The following is a 26,502-nucleotide window of genomic DNA, read 5'->3' as shown; positions in this document are numbered from 1 at the left end:
CAGAAAGGGCCAACAAACTCGCAGGCAGATGGCTTTTCTTGAAAAGAAAAAGGGAATGCTAAGCAGACACACAAGGATCTACACACAAACACACAATTGATGCAAAGACCAAGGGTCAGCCAGGTGAGTGTGTGTGTGTTCCTGTACTTTGTGGGGACCATTTTAAGCATAGACCCTACAGAGTGAGGACATTTTAGGAAAGTGAGGAGACTTTGACAGATCCTCACTTTGAGCTGTTTGAGGGTTAAGACTTGGTTTTAGGGTTAGAATTAGGTTTAGGTCAGGTATTTAGTTTGGATGGCTATGGTAAGGGTAAGGGGATAGGGAATGTATTATGTCATTCAATGTCCTCACAAAGATAGAAGTACAGTGCGTGCCTGTGTGCGTTCCCGCGTGTGTGTACAGGACAGGTTTAATTTCTCTGAGCTTGACCCTTTTGCTTTCTTCAAATAGACAGGTGAGAGCTGCAATTATCCCCGAGGATTTTCTTGTACACTCACATAGCTCGCAGACAAAAAACACACACACACACTCAGAGTTTATAGTCCCCGCTTTATTTTCCTCCACATCATTCAGATCATTTTACCATGCCAGCTCTCCTTGCCAAACATGTGAATGGGCACCAACCCCCCTCCCCCAACCTCCCAATGCCCAACAAATCTATTATTGAAGCTGCCATGATTGCAGGGGGGGCTTCATCAACCAATATCAAGGCTCCCAATGTTAAAGGCCTTTAAATAATTCAGAAAAGAGGAGCCCACCCCACTTTGGGAAGTGGGGGACTTCTCACATGATGAGATCATGTTCCCTCGCAGAAGGACGTAGGGTGGTGGGGGGGGGCGTGGTTGTGCATATATGTGTGTATTTATGTATATATGTGTGTTCATAACCTCGTGTCAAGTGTCAGTTGGAGTTGTGTAAATAAAAGGAGGCACAGCAGTTCATTATGAGATGTGTCGTCAGGGGAAGTGACAGTGCTGTGACCTCCTGCGCTCCTCCATTTCAGTTTCAGCACCACCTTCATTTATTAAGTGTGAGAGAGTGTGTGTGTGTGTGCGCGTGTGTGTGTGCAAATAAACAGGGGAAATAAACGGGGGGAGGGGTAGTGCTCATTTGTATTCAAATAAACTTTAGGCATCAGCATATACTGTGATTACGGGTTAGGCAAATTGTTAAGCATGATTGATTGTGTCTCATTGTTGAAATAATGTGTGGTCTGTGACCGATTGATTGTGTCTCGCTACACTGAATGGCTCATCTGAATATTAACGACCTGCTACTTGTGTTGACTGCCATGAAATGTCATCAAATCGTTCCTCGTTTTGAAACGCAAACAATATGCAAGGAGTCATCAGATCCTCGTCCGCGTTGAATAATGACGAGGCAACTTTGAGTGTGCGGTGAGTCCAAGTCTATACACATCTCACCTCACAGGTGTTTAACATCTGGATTAGGGCTAGGCAGTTTAAAATTATGAATAACTATTGCAATAGAATTTACAGCAATGGCAATTTAAAAAAAAAAAAAAAAATTTGAAATTTTTACAAAAAATGTTTACTGACTTGTTTGCTGGGTGATTATCATTCTCTGCTCATAAAGAAGAGCTTAAAACCACAAGCTTCACTAAGCAAAAAGAAATCAATCTTTAATCCTCGAATAATAATGCAAATGTGAGGTTATTCTAATGAATCCAATTAAATTGTATTTATCTATTGTCTGTATTGTCTGATTGCTGGTTGAACATCAAATTGGGATAATAAAGATTTCTTAATAATTAAACAAAAAGTATCAATATCACCTGTTAAGATGAACTTTCTTGTTTTTGAGGGTTTCTAATAATAATCATATCATAATAATAAAGTTCTAACTGTATTTTTTATTCTGATATATAGTCCCTGTTTCTACATACAACAGTTAGGGGGCTTCTTTGTTATTATGGGGTTAGGGTTAGGGTTAAAAGATTATATAATTTCCATGTTCAGTTAAAACAGACACAAGCAAGAAACTATTCTACTTTGAAGACACCAAGTTTGTTGTTGTGGAAGTTTCTGTAGACCATAAGCTTTTTATGAGCAGTAATAGTGAGATAAGCACAGACAACAACCATAACGTTTTGTCCAGCGGAGTCTGAACACGACTCAGACATTTGATGGCTCGAGTCTGCACATTCTCAGCTTTGATGATTGAGATATCAGGGCTCATTTTCCAGCATTCAGAGGAAGCCATTAACTGCCATTCATTCCTGTGCTGTAGGATAAACAACTTCCACAGTGCAAGACAATCCATCACAACTGCTCTGTTCTTATCAGTGTGCTGAGTTAGAGCATTTTCATGCAATTGTGCACATTATGTTTGACCCTGCTCACTGTCATTCACATAACACAGACAGGAAGTGATGGATGGATTGTTGCCTCTTGTACTTAGATATCACATGCACTCATTTGTTTCTGAGGTGAAACAACTCTGCCACTGATACACCTGGTCCCCACACTTTTCGAGCCGCTAAAACTGAGAAGTTTGGAAACGCTGACACTCACAGTCACTTGCTGATTGTTTTTTTTTTCGGTCACAAGGTAGCCTTCGCTGATTCGTCAGGCTCCTGTCACATGACAGGAGGAAAACAACTGCCATTTGCCTTATCTTCCAGTGTAGAGCTCAGCCTGGATAATCAATTTCAAGCATTGCTGACTCTATTGTCTTTGCTAATAGCTGTTGTGTAGTTAACTTCTCCATTTTACACAAGGATACAACTGATTACATGTGTGGGGGACAATGTAATATTAGACCATTTCCTGTTTACATGAGCATGGGCATGCCCAGTGTACGTGAGTGGTCCCTTTGACGTGCGTTTTCAGGCAGGTAGCTACATTTATAGTTGTGTGGACAGAGATCATTTTAGTTTGAAAACGCCATTTTAAAATGAAAACACATTACGGATGGAGCCTCATAGGGAAACACTCAAAACACAGCTAACTCAAATGATAGTTATCATTTGATTCCTACAGGACAACAGAGTTGTGCTTGAATCCCACCTGCCGTCATGTTCCTGCTGAAATGTTCCTGTAAATGTACCAATTCAAAAGTGAGGCTGCAGCACCGCTTGTGATAATCCTTCCCTTTCTCCCTTGTACTCACGGTAACAGCAACACCACAAACACATAACTGAAACTATTAAACATTGACTGATGTGTAAAGTCAGGTAAATGACCAAACAGCCAAACTTCACCAGGCTTTTACAGAGGCCATCAGGGGAAATCAGCCTCCCTTAGCTAATAAACAGTAATGACCTGCTTCCCGACACGTCTCGGAGCCTCCCTTCGTGACGGCGTGATGATGAGGACAAAACAGCGGAGCCAGCAGAAAGAAACTGTGCCTGGGGTGGCCCGGTAATTACTGTTAATTGGTTTAACATGGGGATGGGTGGAAAGAAGGATGAGAGAGGGAGAAGAGTGGAAGGAAGGATTGCGCTCTCCCTCCAAGCACTCGCCACAGCTCGCATGATGTGATAGTGTGCGTTATCACAGCTCTCTATCAGTAGCATTAGCTAATGTAGACGAGTAGGGAGGGGAGGGTAGATATCAAGGTGGCGAGAACATAAGCTGTCTGGTAAATAAGTATGAGCTGGTACGTGCACGATCATATATAAACAACAAAAACACATGAATAATGCAGACTAACAACCTGCAGGGGCGCACAAGTAAAACACCTGCATGTAAGTTAAAAATCATAGTACAAAATCTGTAGACGTAAAGTGTATACACTGAATACATTCAAACATTCACACACACACACACCACAGCAAAACACACACAAACAGATTACACAGAGCCTGAGGGAGGCTGCTCACCAGATAAGACAGGCAGTCTGAGGGCCATTTACGGCCATTTGATGCATAATGATCCTCCTATCAGTGGCTGTGTGGGCAGAGAGATGAGGTGTGGAGTATTCCCCAGCATTCAGCTCCGTGCTAATACCTTGACCATAACCTCATCAACAACCCCTGGACATCTGCACAGTGCTGCACTATAATCTGCCTCAGAGACACACTGAGAAACAAAGAACAAGAGATTTTTGGGGAAGATGAAAGAGACACTTTGGTGTGGGAGTGCAGATAAAAAAACTAAAGAGCGAAGGAGAAAATGCAGCAGGCCTGAGACCCTTAAGTTTCCCACAGGACAAACTCCCTACTTGTGTTATACGATTTACATCACTGATATAACTGACCTACATTAAAAAGAAAATATGTGATATTTATTTTGTTTTTATTTTAACTTCGCTTTTCCGATTCCCAACCGACTCAGGAAAAAACTGTTGAGTGTTGCAGGGCTGTCAGTTTAGTTTATTGCATATCACCACCAGACAGTTGTGGACCAGACATTATTAATAATTGCTCCTCCCTAATGTACAGGAAACTCAGTAAATTTGACTAATTTCTGAAACACAGTAATAAAAAAACTGTTTAATCTTTTCATATCTTTATATGTCATGTTTCAATACGATAAGTATCGGTATCTATACAAAATAATGGGTATTTGAATCTGAACAATATTCATCACTAATTATATATATTTTTTTAACCCTTAACTTTGAACTCTTAACAGATCACATTTATGCAGTGAGAGCTATAATTCCTGTTTCACATCAGAGGACAATCAAAGCTTTGACTCGGACATGATTTAAACACACAATCTTCACACAAGGTAGTGAGATGCACTACCTTTGCAACACAAGGTCCTGACAGGTAAGCAGCTTATGGAAAGTGAGAGCACCAGTGCACTGCTGTGGCTGATCAACACGTTCCTACTTCATCTTCTCCTTTCTCTCAGGCTGCGCATTTGAGTATCAGCGAGAAAACTCTGGAGAGGTCTCTTGTGAGGAAACACAGTTGTGTGACCAAACATCCTGAAGGATTTATGAACATGTTGCTTGTGTTTTGGAATAAACTACATGTTTGCATTATGGCATTCTGCATCATCAGAATCCCTGTGGGTGCATGTAAACAGTAGTCGAGGTGCAGAAAGCTCAAGAGAACCTGTACCCTCACTTAAAAATGCAGTATTACATAACAATAAGGTTTTTTGTGACAGGACTCTCACCTCATTTTGATTTTGTTTCATAAATACCAGGTAGAATGAAACTGTTTTGTAAGGGAATCACCTGCAGTCACTCACATTCATAAAAATTCTCCCTGTGCGCCCGTTGTCTGTGTTATGAAGCGTGGAGCACAGAGTCATTCCATTGGATGCATGTGTGGATACATGAGTGAGTGCGGTGGTGCTTATGGGGTGTAGCTTTACAGCCGGTGTATATGAGACTATGAGCATAATAGCATAATCATCACAGGTGGAAAACAAGTTTAAGTCTGTGAGTCTCTTCACCAGCCATTAGATATTATCTGTGGTTGGAAACAAATAAATGTACTTGATGATACTCAAATAAGGGCTTCTTACATTTGAGAGGCAGCAGTTGCGGTATTTGTGGTGGTGGAATTAACAGACAGCCAAAAGCCTCTATGTTATTATGGCTAAACAGAACCACACCAGTGTGTATTTATTCAACAAATGTTGTAATGATGCACAAAAGAGAATGGTTTGCACATCTGAAGCCTTTTGCAAAACCTACTGCATCATCAAGAGAAGCACCATTTCATCCCAGTCTCTAATGTCTTTCAATTCAGACAAGTGCCACACTCATTCACACACACCATTGTCCTATTCCTGAGTAAAACAGGTTGTTAGCACGGCCACCGCTGACACCATAAAGACAGGACTCCTCTGCTTAGTTTTATAACTTCTTCAATACACGCAATCAGCCATAAAATTCACCCTGACACAAGTGAGCCCTACAATAAGGCATGTGGAGGGCAATAAAACACAGCCACCCCGGGCAGAACACAGTACCTCAAGTCGATTTAGGTCCCAGACTCTCTCGTTAGGGGACGAGAAAAAGCTGCAACAATGTTTCTCTTTTAGGGACAACGGAGTCATCTAGAGAATTGAGGGCCATCGCGATGCAGAGCGGTGAAATCAGCCACTGTAAAGCACGGTGGGTTAATATAACAGGCCTTTCCGTCAAGCACACTTGCAGAGGGACAGCCATAAAACAGCAGCGAGTGCAGGGGCTTCACTTGGTGCCGTCACAAGGACAAGAGAAGCAAAGTATATCAAAATATACAGCAAGAGATTTGATTTAAGACCAATGGTTCTCCACTGGCTTTGATTCATAATTAAGAAAAAAAGCTGAATGTTTTTACGGCACTTGATTTCGTTATCAAACTATACGGAACAAAACGTTCCATCTTCGACCTACGAATTTGTAGTCTGGCTTCATAAACTGTAGAGTCAAGAGGTTAACACATTGTAAGCTGAGGCCCTTACATGAACACTATCATCTCAAGGCTCATTGGGTTTAACAGTCTCAGGTAAATCACGGAACATGTCCCCATCGTCGATATAGCTTAAGGATCATGTAAACTTTACGGTTTAACAGCTTTCGGACTTCAGATCAGCGTTAAGTAGATGTATATAGAGTAAGCCTACAGATTGTGGGTCTGTATTTTGTGTCGACTTGGATTTGTACGACTGGCCTTAATCAGGACCGCTTTAAAGAGTCTCACTCTCGTGTCAACCCTGAGAAGATCTTCAAATGTGTGTGTCTTAGTGTCATTCACTCTCAGCATGGGGTGAGTGATGCTAACGGCGGCGCAACTTAGTGTCAGTGGAGGTTACGTGACTGCACATAACCTTGACTGACACGGTGTAGGTGGTATAAATTGTAAATCCTGCTCTGCTGCTTCATTAAATCTGCTTGGCACACGTGTGTCTCTTCATTCTTGCAGAGTTCTTTGGCTCCAGCTCAGACGTCTTTTAAAAGGCTTCTCCACAGCTTCCTCTCTCTCTCCCTCTTATCTATCGACAATCCTCCCTCTCCTCATCTGTAAACCTCGCCGGCACAATGCAGGTTTTAGCTGGGATGAGAGACAGTGGTGATGGCTGCTTGAGTTCATCAACAGGGGTATAAGCCTGAAAGTTTACCAGCGCTGGGCCATTAGGCTTCCAGTACGTAAGCTCTCAGGGCGGTGTATTATCGTCGATGAGCGATGCTACAAAGATGTGTACGGTGGGAGTTGAGAGGCAAAAGGCTTAGGGCTTTCAAGTGCTGTAGATGTGGGGAAGTTTTTCGAAAGTATGCCGAGTGGAGATTTCCTCGCAGAGGGAGGGAGAGACAGTCTTACACTAAAAAGGATGAGTTGAAGGACTAATGTGTAAACCGTCTGCGTGACTGATAAAAGTGATTTGTGCTCCCATCCATGTCTTCTTAAAGTCTATGAACAGGATTGACTCATAAAACAAGGGCAGTCTTCTGAGACCCTTTGCATCAGTCAGGGAGAAACACAGAGAGTCCAGAAACTTTCGGAGTTTGAAAATGTGATCGGGCATTCCTGGTATGTTAAACACTAGACAGTAGAACAAATGATAAACATTCACTAAATCCAGATTTTGATTTGGATCTCAACCAAATTATCAGCCCCCCAAAAATGACAGATTTTCATCAAGGCCAATGAATTATTATCTGATAAATCAAGGAAAATGTTAAAACACATCGTATCTCGCAATGTGGAAGAAAGTAAAAAAAGAGATTCAGATCCGGACCACAATTTAATGGGTTCTTCCCTGACCCATAGGACATCCTCCCACTTATTTCCGTGGTAGTCAATCTATTACTTTTTGTCTAATCCTGCTAAATAACTAAAAACACGATATAATCATCTTTGAGAATTGATTAATGTTCAAATAGACAAAGAGTTAAGGTGAGCACTTACAGCACATATTGATTTTTTACAGTATGGCTGCCTCAAAGCAAGTTGAACTGTACAGTGCGCCTGTCCCCATGGCAGCCATGCTTCATGTAAAGCATAACTGCTGATACACAAGGAGAATCCAATTGAAGGTATTTCACGCATGGTGCAAGGCAAGTAGCTGAGGAAGATGAGAAAGATGACAGTGGATAATAAATGTTCTTCCCTCCTGTCAGCCTGTGAAGAAAGACACTCTTTCCACATCGAGGTGACGACAGGAGTGAGGGAGCACGGCTGCTATCTGCTTCACGCCTGTTACGTTGCTTGCGTGGAAGACACGCCTGAGAACTCCTGCACATTAGTGGCTTTCTGTGCAAAGTTGAGCTTTAACACATCCCCAACAAGTTTGTTCAAGTTTTCAGCGGTACGGCAATGTAGTTTTTAACTTTCCAAATTCATTCCTCACACATACCTGCGTGAAGCATGCGCCTCGCAGCCTGGAGTTTTGAGTTACTCCTGCTGTGATGAGAAGTCCCTCAGCTTGGCTTTGAAAGGAATCTGTGAACATCTACAGAGCATGAAGTTCTCACGATGTGGACCGGTGCTGCTGAAAAGCCCATGTCTTCATCGTGTCTCTGAATACACATGCATGGTTCAACCCCAGGGAAATGTGATATTCTTGATATGTGGAGAAGTGTAGGACAGTGTTTTTGTTCCTGAAACCAAAAACTGACTTAAATGTTTTTGAGTAAAAACCCCTCCAACCTAACTTCTACAATTTCGGAATCACTTCAGCGTCTGAAACCGTGACAGAAACTAGCTATCTGCACATGATCTTTAGAGGTGCTCAGTCAAACCGACACACCTCATTACATAATAACAACCCTGTTAATGTGGAAGGATTTTAAAGTTAATTCTGAGAGTGACTACGTAGTGGTTTCCTGCCTTTAGAAGAATTTGATACTGTTCACTAGTCTAACTATATAGGCTCCAACAGTACCACAGTGCCCCCTGCTGTATCTGCAGAGAAGTGCAGCCTGGACGAAGCCATAAGTCAAAGATATCACTGTAGCAGAAGCTCCCATTTCAACCAGTGGATCATCCTGACACCCTGGAGAGGTGATTATACTTCTTCTGATGTATGTCATTGAGTGAGTCAGTGTGGGATGAGGAGATGTTTGTTATAGATCAAGAATTCCCTGGTGTCCCTTCAGTGTATGTGGTTTTTTGTACTCTGTGTTTAATGGGTAAACCAAAGCACAGACAAGTTTGCACCATTTGTGGTAAGAAAGGGAGGCGTTTAAGATGAAATTGATATTCCATATGATGTATCTGGTAACTTTTCGACGTCTGTTCTGTTCTATTTTGTTTTGAAATGTCATGTTTAACACTGAAAAGTCTTTAAATAAAAGCGGTGTGTGTTTACAATACACTGCTGAAGTGAACAGTTTATCATTCAGCTGACCAAAAACTGAAAAATAATGCCAATTTCGAAAATCAATAAATGTCATGTGCTAAGGAATAGTAACAGCACATATTTCCACAAATCTTTAACGATGTGGTTTGCTTGGTTTTCTTTTGTACCATTATTACTGAATGAGTTTTGTAAATTAACCAGTTGTAAAGCTAAGCTGGAAACTTTCAAAAGGCGAAATGATCCACTGACACATTGGAAATGAATCCACAACTACATAGAAAATGATACAATCTATAATGTGGTTGCTCCAGTATAACACAAACAGTTGCAAAGACTTGAAAGGAATTTAGTGACACAGTGTGTGAGTATCAGTATCTATATATTTTCCATCTCATTTTATCTCCTTCCAAGAAAAACAAAGCATTTCTAAAGGCTGTAGTTTTACAATTTATTACACTGTGTGGCTCTATACAGTCTATGCTTCTACCGTACAATACAATTTATAATGCCATGTCAATTTACTCTATTAGTTCATGTTTTGGTTGTATTCTATAACAGTATGCTATCGATTGTATATATTATTTTCTATACAGCACATGTTTCCCAGGAGTTTTAGATTTTCTGTCATGGGTGGTGTATTTCAATATGTCATCTCGGCTCTTCTCCCCTACCTCACATGCAGTACACACACACACACACACACACACACACACACACACACACACACACACACACACACACACACACACACACACACACACACACACAACATTGTACTACAGAAACCTAACTGCATCCACACAAACATGTGCACCCAGACACTTAGACACATCCTAACCTAAAGCAAAAGAAATGCAGAGCACACAGAAAAAAACAGACACTTGAACACACTCACACACAAACACACACACACACACACACACACACACACACACACACACACACACACAGCAGACGACACCACCTGTCAGTGTGTGCATCGCCACATCACCTGCTCTTTTGGGAATAAAACTCTGATATTCAAATCAACCTCCAGCTCAATACTTTGCAATCAAACACCTCACGCTTTTCTTTTTCTGTCTCTCTCTGTCTCTCCCAGACATAAATACTGACAGAACATAAAACTCTTGGCAGTTCAGTTCAGGTGTTTGAGGAAACACAACAGCTTTTCTGTAACTTAACAAAGTGCAAACTCTGGTGCTCGGGTGAAAAAACAAGGTTGACTAGAAAAACTTTTGAAGCAACAGAAACACAAATACAATTGTATGGTGTTAGACCCACATGTGGAGAGATGTAAGAGGCAACAGAGAGGGCACAGCGCCATCTTATGAGAGGGTGCTTGATATATTTTGTTGCATGATATTAAGGTAACTCCTCATGTTTCGTCTGTGACAAACCATCAGGGGCAACAACAAAATGACGAGTGAATAAAAAAGGAAACACAACACACTGATTTGCATGAGGAACCACAACCCTCGTTGCTTTGTCTGAGCCTTGTTTAAAACAGATTTATCTTCCAGAGTGTTATAATATTCTACCGCGGTGCTCTTTGTGGAGGAAAAGCAGCATTTGCTTTATGACCCTCTCCTCATATGAAAAACTACTGCAGAGGTAAATGCTTTACAGTTCACTTTAATTCAATTTATTCTGCCACCCAAGAAATGTGTGGCTAAAATGTTGCTCTGAATTTCTCCTCCCCCTGCAGCAAAACTCATTTTCACACCCACATGACAAAATATTAACTTGGGCTTCAGAAACAAACAGTTATTTCTTTGTCAAACTAAATCAGGGGCTGGTCCTACAAATATTGTGTTAAGACGTGCTGCGGTGAGAGGAATCTCCTGGCGCTGCTATGCAGGTCTCAGGTGCCACACCTGTGCTAATAGGACTGGTAATTGGAGCATGGCACTACGAGAGCACACACACACACAAACACACACACACACACACACAAACATGCAGACTAACACCAGACACATCAGGGAGTTATATGCTTCGCTCAGGGTGAGTATTGTGTTTGCTTGTGGAAGCAGTGTCTCAATATAAACACACTTTTATATCTATACCAGATTAAATATTTACAAATAACTTATTCATCTTAAATAGAGATGAGACGGGTAAAGGGAAAAGGGTGAAGAAGCTCAGAACAAAGACTGAGGGAAGATCTTTTAACTTGACAGATGTGCAAAAGCTTTGTCAGTGTGTTTTTTCATTTTTCTTCTCCTCGCAGTCTCTCTCTCCGTCCTCTTTATTCCACCCTCCTCTTCCAAATAATAAGCGTATCGGCAACATGTTTAATTATATATCAGCATGTGTTGTTGATGGAGCAACCTGGATTCAGGTCTCAGCGTGTGTGTGAATGGGGCCGGTGTGTGCGTGTGTGTGTGTGTTTGTGCGTGTGTGTGTGTGTGTGTGTGTGTGTGTGTGTGTGTGTGTGTGTATGTGTGTGTGTGTGTGTGTGTGTGTGTGTGTGTGTGTGTGTGTCTACGCTTACGTTTATGTTTTCTAACATAAAATTGTCAGTATCTCAAACACGCACAACATTAAACTATGAATACTGCCCTCTTCCACTCTATATCTAACACATGCTGTACATTAACTCCTCTACTGTTTAACAACTTGATCACACAAACACACACACGTGCATACACACACACACCCACACGCTCCACTTACATTCTATGGTTTGTGAAAAACATGTGTCCCATCTGCACGCTCCCACAGAAGAAAACAGGCGTGCCCCAAAATCAGAAAGGTTTCTTGTGGTTGTTGGTCATGATGTGTTCCTCAGTTGCTGTTCAAAGAACCATATTTGAATGTGGCACATCTGTCGTTGTTATTTTCTGCCATGAATTATTAACATGCTGCCATCGCTGGCAGCTGCACTCGCCATTATTTCACTTATGAATAGAAATAATGAACCAAAACTATTTCTCATGTCTATCAATGATACATGGTGTTTGTGCTATTGAAGCTTCAATGTCTGCACGATAAAAGAATAAAAGGAACTTATAATGTTGTCACCCCTGTTAGTTGGTTGGTTGTTTTGAAAGACAGAAAGATTACAGGGGGCAGATGTAGGAATTTATTTTCACTTTCTTTAACACAGGGAGAATATGTTTCAACATATGCAGCTCTATTGAATATAAGGGGACTGTTGGGCCTAAGGTGGTGGTATAGGCACTACTGAGTGCCCTTCTAGTTTTAAAAGGTGTCTATGTGGTGTAATAGTAACTTAAATTAACTACATATACTTGGTGAAACATTATATAATGTATTAATTGATTCTCTGTTCCTTTACTTCCAAACACAAGGTGGTCAGAGGTCAGATAGCACCTTTGATGCTGGTATTGCCTTTGTAAATTGCTTTCAGAAATACACTGAACTCCAGAGATTCTCCGCATTTTCTCCAGTGAAGGTGAATGTGTGAACGCAAATATTTGAGTGAGAGCCTCAGGATTATCTGCGGACATTCTCCGCCTGGATCGCTTGTATAAAGTCTGCAGAAAGTCAGAAGAATCTGATGTGAGAACCCAACAGAGGTTCCCCAGCTGGATTCACAGCGAGCGAGTGGTGGGACACAAAAATGAAAAAGACAAAAAGAAAACAAATATCTCAGGGTGAAAGCACACATACATACAAATATACATAGAAGACACAGGCGAAGATGTCTAGAGAGTTTGTGACGATAAGAGCCGACATCGGCGTTTGTTTGTAAAGAATATCACGTGATCTCCGCAGCAGAATTAATAAATCACTTCCTGCCTCTGCTGCTCCACCTCTCGCCTGAATAATGTGGATTTGTTGCTTTTGTGAGTACGTCTGTGCAGAGAACCTCCCGCTGCGTTGTGTTTGGTTGAAAAGCAAACAGCGTGTAAATTCTCCGGACTTTTTCCGCAGGTCATGTCTGAAAGCGGCTACAGTGACCTGAATTCAGAATGTTCCTCAGCCGATTGTTTAAAAAAGACTTACGGATCATTAAACTACACAGGAAATGCATATTACATAATTTTCTAAGGCTAATTAGTGAAACGTTGCCATGGAAATACAAAACAAACTATGTTATTTAAAGAAACTCCAAAATATCAAAAGGGACAACTTGAATACATTTTTAACATTTCTGTGAAGTTTGATCAAAAAAAAATCTGAATTTTTTCTTGAGTTCTGCACCGAAACAGGACAAGATACACTCTGATCATGGCCATGCTTTAAAACATAAATCTCAGAGATGCAATTAGTTTTTCAAAAACTTTGATGATGTCTACATGTGGATTTGGTTAAATGTTTAGTGGTTGGGAAAAGAAAACCACATCCAATTTTCTGTTTCTGTTTGAGCTGCAGAAGATTCATTTCCCTAATGTGGAGCCTGAACTCGCTCACTTTTACTTTGGCAGCGTCTCATCCCATCTTCACCACTTTACACAATGTAACTGTCACTTTCTGCACAGTAAAAAGTCTGTAGTCAGGATGGAGAGTTTACTTTAAGAAGCCTTCTGGTAAAAGGTAAATGTCTGTTTGCGTGTGTGTGTGTGTGTGTGTGTGTGTGTGTGTGTGTGTGTGTGTGTGTGTGTGTGTGTTGTGTGTGTGTGAATGTGTGTGTGGGTGTTGCTGTGATCAATAGAGTCAGCTCGTCTGCGTGCAGTTCATTCACTGCCTTGTGATCAATATGGGATTAGAGAGGAAAAGCAAGGTCTGTCTCTTGCCTTCTGTCTCATATCATGGACTGTTTAAGAGCTTATGAAGACAAAGCAGTGGAGGAGCAGAGAGTGAACAGCTTAATGAAGACGATAAAGAGGCGAGGACGGAAATTCCAGTTGTCATAACAAAACATCAGAGCAGAAAGCGGTGATTTTAGATGCTTCCAGGAGAAAAATAGGCCACACAAGACATGCACTGACGGTATGCGCATAAAACAAAGCAGAGACTTTTATTTAATGGCCATGGAGAGTGTTGTTTGTGTGTCCTTTGGGAGCGTCAACAGCAGGTGAGGCCACACACACACACACTTTCGCTGAGTGAATCAGGGCTTTTACAGTGTATTGGCCCTAAACAATAAAATAGAGAGTTACTGACAGGGGACAATACGGCACATCGCACGTGATTTGTCTTCGTCTGTGTAAAGACAGACAGTCACACTAATGCGTGTATACAGGACAGAGCTTCTGGCACAGGAGAGCAATACTATCACAAACCATTGTGTGTGTGTGTGTGTGTGTGTGTGTGTGTGTGTGTGTGTGTGTGTGTGTGTGTGTGTCTGATGGATGAATGTCTTCAGAGATAAATGGGTGCCTATTATTTCTGCCTTATAGGAAAATTCCCCACTGGCTTCTGAATAGGAATAGCATGCCGTCTTCCCGAACACACGCGCACATGCACGCACACACACATACTCACATAACGAGCTACAACCCTAGGCTGTGGTACATCTGTTGTTGAAGAGACATAAGGCATTCATGCAGGGACTCTCTCAAGATTCCCCATGCAGTACCACACACACATACTATACGCACACAACCACACACACACACACACACACAGTGTATGTGATGAATGAGCTTTTTTTTTTTAACACTAAAGGAGAAGGAGGACGTTGTGGTGGTGGATTCTGATGAAAATTCCGCCTAAAAAATCCCTTCTGGATACAACCGTGGCTACACACAAAGACACACACTGAGACACACTCTCTCAAATTGGCCCACTAACCTTCAGATGCCCTCCACCATGAATACATAGACTCTTCGTATTCTTGACGTCTAGCACGGGGACACAGTAGGACACAAAGAAAGAGACAGTGACAGACGATTTTTCCATATTAATGTCAGAGACGACTAATTTGTTGTTTGTCCTCGATAAACTTCAAAATCAGAATTATTTTTAATATTGTTTAAATTAATTTCAGTGCATCAAATCAATCAGTATTATGTGCATCATTAGCACAATTATTAAAGCAGTTGTATTCAAGGGCTGCAACAATTTTTTCTTGATTAATTGCTTCATTTTTTGTTATATTAAATTGTAGAAAGCCCAGGGTGGGGTAAAAATATCAATGTAATATATAATCATGTTTGAATATACTGCTTGAAGCATAAAGATGGGCAACGGGTGTCTGCTTCCTCCCACTACCCAGAAATTAAGTTAAGTACCCAGGATACGAACACCACCATCTTGTGCATTTGGACTCTGCACAGTAAAGATTGGGGGATGGAGCCATCAATGGGAAATCAATGGATCCCTAACCAATCAGAAGTCAGTCTCAGTTTTCAACTATGATGTTTCACCCTGTTATTGACAGCATTACCAGAGACTAAAACAATAATCAGTGTTATAACAACTACCTAAAATGGCAGAAACCATCTTCAAGGAAAATGTATTTGACTTTTTAGTTTGGCCCATGCCCCAACTATTAACATGGAGGAGGCAGGATTTATGACCTATACTGCAGCCAGCCACCAGGTGGTGATCAAGTCACTCACTTTACTTTCAGGGGGCTGTCATGTCCTCTACCTTTATGTATGTGGCAGAACAAAAGCAGCAAATCTTTACATTTGAGTAGCAGGAAGTAGAGGAATATTTCTGGTTTAATAATGACTGACACCATTCTCAAAATTGCTGTTTAGTTTCTGTTTGACCAAGTGGTTAATACACTCATGTCAGCTTTCCTGTAATTGAAGAAACCGTGGTCTAGGAGCAGTAAAAGCAGTGCTGAGACTAGTATTAGTAGTTGTAGCCATCACAGTAGGAGCTGTATTAGTCACCGTAGAAGAAACATTTTCCAAACTTTCCATCTTACCTGGAATACAATTCTGTGTGAAAATGATACGTTCTGTGTGAAGATCTTGAATAATGCCACGTAAAATGTAACTGCTGTTTTGACTGACAATTTTTGCACTTGATATAAAGAAGTTTACAGCACCTCGATTGCGTGTACATCACATGGACCAGCAGCTGTGCAAGGAGAAAGCATGCAGTGCTTCAGCATGTGTGTAAGCCTCCAGTGTTCTAGCAGATCTGAAGAGGTCTTTAGCGTTTTCTCATGAGAAGGGAGGCACAGCACCGCGGTGTTAGAGGGGATTCAGCTCTCTGACTGCTACAATATGCCTGTCTGAAGCTCTCCAAACCAGGCTTAGCTTCGCAGGCCCTGGCACCACCTTCCTACCTCCTTGGACCAGAGTCAACTTCAGCTTGGTACGACGCCAGCCGCCAACGCCAGACTCAGCTTAGCCTGTGGCAACGCTTGCACTCCACTTTCATTTTCTCCTTTCCTTCCTACAGTATATGCTTCCTTCCTTCCTTGCTCGGATGTCTTTCATTATTCTATCTTGCATTAGTGTTGCTGTTTTCCACTTTTCTCTTCTTCTAACTTGCTTGATTTATCTTTTAGTCTTTGATTTTTTTCTTCATTTACTTGTTTTATTCCCTTTACATTTAAACAGATAATAGATGTATTATTGTGGGTTCAGGTTGACTGCTCATGTATATGCAGAAGTCCTTTTCACCAAATCCTTCTTCTATTAGCGTTGGTCACAGCTCAGCTATTTAATATAATATTTAAACCCAATCAATAACCCAAATAGCCTGGCGTATATCACATCCCCTGTAATAAATTGACCCAGTTTAATGCAGAGCAACGCCTTTCAAAGTCTATTTGAGAGCCAATTTTCAAGCACAACCTTGGAGTGACTTTGGATCTGTGAGGGTAATTGTATATGGTTTTGAGAGAAGTAGTCAAGTGTACAAAACAGCCACTCATGGTCCGGAGACTCTAGAGACAAAAGCTACACCAGGATACTTGTCATGCAGAAGAGCCAACCGCTTGGTTTAACAAGGAGCTGAGAGGCAGCAGGGTGAGAGAGAAATTGGTATATATTCAAAAGAATAAGCAATTGATGGTAGATTGAAGTTTCTGTTTAAGGCTGCACTTCTTTTGATTTTCTTAGAAGAAATTTCCAAGCAGACGATGGTAGTTTGGAGCCACATGGAGAATGCACTGTTGCCCCCATGAGGCAAGGTGGGGAAGACCCTCATGAGGAGATTCCTATCCTCTGGAATCTAACTGCAGCCACATTATGACACATAATGATAAAGACACATAAGGAAACTCATTCAGTTTCCAATTGGAAACCGGGGCGACATGTTATCCCATGTCTCTCAGTCTAATACGTCCTGTCCTTTGTTATCTTAGCCCTCATAGGTTGATGATGCGATCATCTACCTGCTGCAGAAGGCTTATTCCTCCCTGGACAGACCCAACACCTCAGTCCGGATCATGTTCTTCGACTTCTCCAGCGCCTTCAACACCATCCAGCCCAGACTGCTGAAGGCCAAACTGGAGGGCACGCAGGTGAGTGCTCCCCTCATCACTTGGGTCGATGACTATCTGACGGGCAGACCGCAGTTTGTGAGATTACAGAACTGTGTGTCTGGTCGTCTGATCAGTAACATCGGGGCCCCCCAGGGAACTGTACTGTCCCCCTTCCTCTTCACCACATACACTGCTGACTTTCAGCACTGCACTGAGTCGTGTCATCTACAGAAGTTCTCTGATGACACGGCCATTGTGGGGTGTGTTGAGGGCGGGGGGGAGGCTGAGTACAGGGACCTGGTTGACCGCTTTGTGAAGTGGTGTGGGGAGAACTGCATGCAGCTCAACGTGGCGAAGACGAGGGAGATAGTGGTGGACTTCAGGAGGAACAAGCCCCTGCCCTCTCCTGTCTGCATCGGTGGGACGGATGTGGAGGTGGTGTCGGCATACAAGTACCTGGGTGTCACTCTGGACAATAAACTGGACTGGTCCACCAACACACAGGCCGTCTACAAGAAGGGCCTGAGCCGGCTTTACTTCCTGAGGAGGCTCAGGTCCTTCCACGTCTGCAACAAGATGCTGCAGATGTTCTATCAGTCTGTTGTGGCGAGCACCATCTTCTTTGCTGTGGTGTCCTGGGGTGCGGGCATCAAGGCAAAGGACGCCAACAGACTGAAAAAACTCATCAGGAAAGCAGAGTCTGTGGTTGGCTCTAAGCTGGTCACCCTGGAGGAGGTGGTGGAGGACAGGATGCTGGCAAAACTGCTGGCAATCATGGACCATCCCTCTCACCCCCTCCACAAAACACTGGACAAGCTAAGGAGCAGCTTCAGCCACAGACTCATTCAACCCCGCTGCTCTAAGGAACGATACAGGAAATCGTTCCTCCCAACTGCAATAAGACTGTTCAACTCATCTACCTCTGTCAGAGCCACCATCACAGAACTGCACTAAACCTGTCTCCTTGCACTGTGTACCTGTACAACCGCTCCTTATACACTTACTTCACATCATATGTGATATGTGTGCATATAAACCATATTGATATTATATATCATTTTATACAATAATATTGTCTTTTGCACACTCTGTATACATATTCTTAGACTCATAGTATATTATATTACCTATTGTATTGTCAAATACTTATATTCATATTCATACTTCTACTATATATCATATCATACTCTCTGTATATTCTTGTTTACATAAGTCTATATACACATATTTATTTATGTGTACATGTTATAATTACTATTATTATGTCACCATTACTATTATTATTATATATACTGTTGCTGCCATTATTACCATATACTGCTTTTATATTGGTATAATTACTATCATATATAAATATATATTATGTTATATTATATACTATATATACTGTACTATTCTTATATACTGTCTAACAATACCATTACCATCATATCATCAGTACTTTTACCATCATCTTGCCAATGCACCTTATCTACCTATTTTATTGTATTTTTATCTTGTGCTTCTGTTTTTTTATTCTTTCTACCTTTTATTTTTAATTTTATTCTATTGTATTGTATTGTATTTTATTGTATTCAATTATACCGGCTGCTATGACAACTTAATTTCCCTTCGGGGATGAATAAAGTACTCTATCTATCTATCTATCTATCTATCTATCTATCTATCTATCTACTTCCCTCTGGGGGTCTTTGGAAGGGCGGCGGGATCTCAGTAGGGGGCCTGTATCTGTCACGTCAGTTTAAGGCCTGTCTTGTGGCGGCTGACCCAAATCCACCCCCGAGGGGTGACACCAGGCCCCTCCTCAGGACCCCACCGCTGCAGATAATAGGCACGTTTGGCAAAGTATCCAGACACTGGAACCAAAGCAGTCCTGACAGCTGTCAACCAGGACAAACATCCTCTTGCATGACACACACATGCACAATATGAGGATGTGTACATCTCCACTATAGCGTGTGTATGATTGTTTTTACATGTTAATATCTACACTTTCTATCTTTCTGTGTGGGGTCCTTCCACTTTTTCTCCTTTTGGCACTGTCTATCCACAGCTCTGGTTAAACACTCTGGCATTTCCAGACAGTGTTCCGGCGAGTCGTCGCCATGTCAGTAGCAATTTGGCGCGTTGGCAGAAATCTCTTCCTGTAGGGGAGCTGTCATGGAGGAGAAATCAAAGACACCTACGTGACTAGCTGGGTTGCCTTGGAGCTGAAAGAAACACTTGGTGACATGACCTGATTTCACCCGTTTTAAAGGAAACTGCAGCAGAAGATGGAAGAGTCGCCTGCTGCTTTGCAATGTGAAGTTACATCGTTCTAACCCCAGGCACAGGGATGCATATGTCACAATGCATATGCTATAGAGCCAAAGCTGTGGTTTTGTCGACAAGAATGGTTCAGTGTCATCTATACGTGTGGTTCAGCAAGTCTACATCAGTAGCTTCAGCAGGTGCTCATGCTCAATGTTCAGGGCTGTCTGGTGACCTTTGTTCCAGACTATCACCCTCAGTGACTGTCTACACACAGCACTCTAACCTGCAGAAGCCCTCAGAGGTATGTGTAAAAAAAACATTTTGTCATGGTTTTATTGTACATTATTTAAAATAACATACAATAACAACTTTGTATTTGCATTTTTATAGCACAACAGCAAAAGTGTTACAAAGAGGGGAAATGAACACAAGAATACAAAACACATAACAGCCTTCCTCTTAGATATAAAATAAAACAATAATATTAAGTTTAGTGAAAAAGACAGAGCTGAATTTGAACATTGGTCTCCCAGGTGGCAATCCTGTGTTTAACCAATTCATTGACCACAACCTGCTCACTTGACATCGTAAAGACTTCCTGGCAGAAAGATATCAAATTATTAAAATGTGTTTGCAGCCAAAAGAAAGACATAACAATAATGTTACCTACTTTGCTGACACAATATATGTAGCTTGTGTTTAGAGTGCATGGAGAAATAAAACATCACCTGGAAGTAAACATGTTCTATTTCTATTTGGTTAAGGGTGCACTTCTAAAAGTTACTAAGAGTAACAGTAAGTCTATCATGTAAAACACAAGAGTGTACTGACCAACACACTATGGAGTTACAAACAACAAAGATCTGTGGTTCTCTAGAGCAGTTACACTGGCCAGCTCCCCACAGTGAGGGATATAACTACATAAGTGTGAATGAGGGATTTGCTGAAAAAAGAACAACAGTGTTGAACAAATCTACCCCAGGTACGTATGGTTCAAAAACTAGGGGCCTAATAAACAAGCAGCAACAGACAATGAATCTAAAACCCCAGAGGAAAATGAAATGAAAAAGTGCTTGTTGCCGCCTGCAAACCTCGAGGCACAGCATCGGAAGTGTGGATAAATTCTGTTACAGCACTTAGTCTGCAGAGCCGACTGTGGTCCTTACAGGCCAATTACAGTTGACTACAGCAGTGTGTGCATCTGTCAGGATATACTCTTTGTGTAGACATGTGTGACTCTGGCTCTGCGTTCCTGTGTACGTTCTTGTGTGAACATATGAGTGTGATGTCTCATTTATTAGGGAGATCTTTATTAGTCTCCATGCTGGGTTCAGACATGCATGCTTGCGTGCACGTTTTTCCCCTATCCCTGCATGGGTAAACTATACCCTGCTGTGACCAGAAGACTGTATTTAAAGTAGATGACATGACAGCTGCCAAGAGTTCAGCCAAAATATTTAGATTGCCCCCTAGTGGCTAGCCAAAATATGATGGGACATAATACTGTCCTTTTATATTCGTATCACAATTATGTATTTTTAAGTGTTCAAGTTAATGATACATTGTTTTGATTACTTATTTAATGATATAAAATCTTATATCTGGTTTGTAATTAGTTGACTGATGTTTCAGTTTGACCTCAATACAACAGCTCCAATCCACGATCACTACTGTGCAGAACTGGAGTTGTCCCTCCTCATTTACAGTCTGTGCTTAGCAGACAGGTTATGATGATGTAGTTCAATTGGATTTTATTAATAAAAGAAACTTCCATCTCAAAAATCTCTTTATTTGAGTGTGTTAATAATGTGCTTTTGCTCCAATTAACCATGCGAATTGCTATCTATAACACAGAAATTAGTGAATTATATTTATGTAGGAGAAAATAAAGCCAGAATTTGCTGGTGCTATCGTGCTGACTATTATTTCACAGATATTCAACATGCACCTTTGTATTAGTTCCTTCCCCTATCATGTTTAGTGATTGATAAAAACTGGTAGGTTGGGCAGTGTGAACAGGGACATGCCAGAGAAAGTCTGAGAACGCCTGCATTAGCAGAATCCAAAGATGTAAGAATGTTTTGATGGTTTTTACTTACTCAGACTTTATCATACTGTACTGCAAAAAAGGCTCTTTGGATCCATTAAAATATTCAGGAAGTACTTCACAAGGCAGATAACTCATGCCAGTGGGTTATAGAGATGTGCAGGAAATACCGAATAAGTCCACGATGTGTACGGTGAACGCATAACACATGACGGAGGGATGATGGTGAGAGACAGACAACCAGACACAATAGTCTTCAATCTGTGCCAAAAGAACCTGCATTCACACAAATACACACATACGCAAACACATGCGCACACACACACAGTCAAACACAGTAATTAGTCTTTGATTTCCCCCGGCAGTGTTCTGGTACCAGGGGGCAGCTGCTGGTACCCTGATTTAGCCTTGGCTAATTTCACTCACGGCTTGATCTCGACCCAACACAGGTGCCCAGTTGGCACCCGTTGGCCGTTGCCATGGCAATGCCAACTTCAGGGGCCAAGAAAATGCCAATTGTTCAAGGAGCTCAACCATAGGAGCTATGAATGTGCTACACATAATACACAGACTATATTAGCACATGTAAGATGCAGTCGGTTTAGTTCACCTTCTACATTTGGTATTTTCCCCCACATAAATGACATGTGTCTGTAATTCCGAGGTTAAATAATAATTTCCAACAAAAATAAATGTTTCTATGCAGCAGATACAATACAGGTGCTACTGCAGGTTGCTATAACCTGGGCTTGAGTGCCTCACTGTGGTGGACAAGTGTCACTGCAGCGTCCGTCAGGCTTCATGTCCTTGCAGCATGCACCTGCTGTGAAAAACACACAACACTGAAGCGCTGATTCAGGTGATTCAGGTTCTGGTAGAATGAGATTTCTCTGTCGATCACCCGTGAGAATTCAGCCTTCGCCCCCTCACTCATTAAACCCAGGGGACGGGTTTGCTTTAGCTCACCTCTGTTAATGAGGGAGATCCAGACCACACACTCTCTGGGGACCCAGCTAATCAGACTCACTTATTTGTTATCAAGGTCCCTTTGGACAAATTATCCAGACACCAACTTGCACACTAAGCAAGCTGAGAAGCAGGATGAGACTCAAGCAAGAGCACAGGGTTAATACTTTTTGAAGTGAGGAGGAAACAAAGCACTAGTCATCACCAGAATGATAATGCACCTTGACATGCGCCAAACTCTAACTACTGCTGTTGCAATAAACATTTTTAACATGAGTTGTGTGACTGAACATCATGAGAGCGCAACGTTTACACTCAATATCCAACAGGCACACAGACTCCAGGAAAAACCTTCCGCCTGTTCTCTTTTCCAGTGAGATCAACTGCTAGGTCGCACTAATATCAGACAAATAAATCCAATCCATCAAAAGCCCAAACTGCTATGAGATAAATAAGATTAAAGTTTAATCTTATTTGATCTAATTGCCCATATCACGCCCATTTCATTGCATTATAGACTCATTCCAAAGCATATTGTGGTTTCCTTAGTTTGGGCCATTATCTAACCAGGAGTCATTTTAATGCCTTATTGCCATCTGGTTATATGGATGAAGCGTCTGTATCACAGCCATTCCCAGTCATTACACAAAGCTATACGTTTTTTCACACTGAATGAATTTTCTAAAGACTAACCTCAGGCTTTCTGCTCTCTGTTTCCATCGTCTTCCTCGTCACTAGATTAACCGAAGCATTTGTATGACATTACTTCTCTTACCACGGGGCTCATTCAGCCCTGGTATAGACTTAAAAAGCTAATTGTAGAAGCGGGGAGTTGCAATAACTATTATGTATCTGCACACCATGCATCAGCTGCGCACAGAGAGCCAGTTGTAAAAAAAACAGAGGGAAAAATCTTTTTGACATGTTTCTACATAAAAATAAATCATGAACCACAGTGGGCTCATATGAAGTGGCTGTTTCATAGAATAGTTAGTTAGTAGCTTTAATAAAGCAATTTTGGAACTTTTTTTAATACAGTATTGGCAGGAATGTTTCATCTATTTTTTAATTGAATTCATCGAAAAGCCAGTGTGATGTTTTTTACCCTCGTGCCTTGTCTTCTCCCCATCTGGACACATGGAGGATACGCGACAAAACTCAATGTGAAATTCCAATTAACATGCCAGAATGAATCCTTCTTTCAATACTATATCTGGCCCCATTCCAGGTGTACCAAAAATAATTAAATAAACTTCAATAGTGTTTAATAGGAACTAATCTCAAAACGGAAAAGCATATTGTGCTGTCAACATAAAAAATAAATAGGTGGACAGAATATGCACACTTATGATTAAATACAAACTCTACAGTTTGTCCCTGTGAAATAAAAATACAAAATAATTAAACAGCAGCAGTGATATATTGACAGAGAGATGGATTCATCACTAGTTCGTCAAGTATTCACCTGTCTAGTTTTTGTCTAACCAGGCCAAAGTGAAACCATCAATGATGCTACAGTGAAAAGAAAAGCATCTTAAAAAACTAAGGTGATTTGGTAAATCAACCCTATGATGATGAGTCAAAAACATGACCATTACACAACAAGCTCATCAGTAAAAGAGAGAAGAGATACATCCTGAGTTTGCAAGAAAGAAATGCACTTTCTATATTTGTCTAGATTTAAATAATGTAGATTAAATAATATTCAGATATTGTATTTCCAGATAAAACCCCAAAATGAGCTGTTCCTTCACTAATCTACCACTTCACACTTCAGTCCAGTTGGTGGCAGCAGTGTACCAAAAAGCTTGTGACAACTGAATATACTAAATATTAAATATCAACAGGCACCTGAATGATTATAGCTAAAATTACATTAAAAGTAAAAGACGTAAAGCTTTAGGACATCATGGACAGGATGGAAGTAAAATGACCTGGGCTGAATTTCCAAGTAACTGGGATCTGAGCAAATCTGATCAACAGAAACCAAACCTCAACTCAACAAATACACACTCCCATATTTGTTGTGCAGTTAAAAAAAAGGTGAGATCATGGATGTGAAGATCTGTGGAGCCGAGACAAACAGGCTGCAACACGCAGCTCTGTGACTGAAAATGAATCACACCATGATAAATCCAACTGCTGAACCACGGCCCGATTTTAACAGTTTGAATGCTCCCAACTGTAGGACTGAAACGTGCTTAATGACAGAAACTGCTCTGTTGTCTTTCCTCTTTACTGCAGTGACACACAGACGATATGAGATCTTCATTTACACAGAACAGTGTCAGTGACAGACCTTATTATACAGTACCACCCTGTTTACTGTTTGTGTGGTAAAGTATACTAACAGTACTGATGATGTCTGATGTGATGAATTTTACTCTTTTTTCCATTTAATATAAAGTGAAGTGGAAAAAAAACATTAAAGAAAATAAAAAGTCTGATGTTTATAATTTTTATAAGTTATACAACTCTATGTCTCTGTTGTTGGTACTTTTTCCAGCATGAAAACAGTAGCACATTTTGTTTATGAAATACCTCATCATGGCCTAAAGGTGAGTGGTTAGTCAATCCTGTTCAGACAGCAGCACTGATCCTTCCATGACACTGTAAACATGTCTTTTACTTTGTTTTGGGTAGAAGAGTTTTACTTGTTCAAACTGCAGTTTGACATAGATCATTATTTTGGTTTCCCCTACAATTTAAATTGTGATCAGACTTGATGAAATGGTTTGATCTGAAAGTTTACTCATCTCAATTGTGATATTATCTTGGCCGATGGCTGTTGTGACTAATGTTGCAGAAATAATCTAAACTGTAATCTACCTCACAATATCTCTCTCGTGCCAGGGAAGTAACTTCACAATGGCGAGGTGTTTTCCTAATAGCTGTGATAACAACTGTGTGTGCTGCTAAACTACAGCTGCACAGGCAGACATTCACAGGATATGATAGTTTGCACGGAACAGGGCCTGAACGTAGCAAATCTGGAATACTACATGTTATTTTAATCTCAGGGAAAGACTGGAAGACAAACGGGTGGAAGAGTTCTGCTCTGCCATGATGATGATTTGTGTCCATGACACTGTAAACACGTCTTTTGCTTTGTTTTGGGTAGAAGAGTTTTACTTGTTGAAACCATAGTTTGACATTGAGTTGAGATCATTATTTTGGTTTCCCCTACAATTTAAATTGTGATCAGACTTGCTGAAATGGTTTGATCTGAAAGTTTACTCATCTCAATTGTGATATTATCTTGGCCGATGGCTGTTGTGACTAATGTTGCAGATATAATCTAAACTGTAATCTACCTCACTATATCTCTCTGGTGGCAGGGAAGTAACTTCACAATGGCGAGGTGTTTTCCTAAAAGCTGTGATAACAACTGTTTGTGCTGCTAAACTACGGCTGCACAGGCAGACATTCACAGGATATGATAGTTTGCACGGAACAGGGCCTGAACTGAGCAAATCTAGAATACTACGTTTTATTTTAATCTCAGGGAAAGACTGTAAGACAAACGGGTGGAATAGTTCTGCTCTGCCATGATGATGTAGGTCAGAGGACCAGCTGAAGTGTGAGACCTCGTGGCGCAACGGTAGCGCGTCTGACTCCAGATCAGAAGGTTGCGTGTTCAAATCACGTCGGGGTCAGTGTATTTTGAGGTATAGAGGACCACACTCACTCCAAAAGACTTTGACTGAACATGTGCTACC

General features: G+C 41.2%; 1 protein-coding gene and 1 non-coding gene across 2 annotated transcripts in view; one reads left to right on the top strand and one right to left on the bottom strand.

The window, feature by feature from the left end:
• The window catches only part of LOC133026865 (partitioning defective 3 homolog), a 345,261-nt gene that overhangs the window by 276,874 nt on the left and 41,885 nt on the right, over positions 1 to 26,502 (bottom strand). The window lies entirely within an intron of this gene.
• trnaw-cca (transfer RNA tryptophan (anticodon CCA)) lies at positions 26,368 to 26,439 on the top strand. The gene has a single exon. It is a non-coding gene; the product is annotated as a tRNA-Trp (tRNA).

Source organism: Limanda limanda, chromosome 20, assembly GCF_963576545.1.
Source record: "Limanda limanda chromosome 20, fLimLim1.1, whole genome shotgun sequence".
NCBI classification, from domain to species: Eukaryota; Metazoa; Chordata; class Actinopteri; order Pleuronectiformes; family Pleuronectidae; genus Limanda; species Limanda limanda.
Note: the sequence above shows the minus strand (reverse complement) of the source record. Positions and strands in the feature narration are given on the sequence as shown.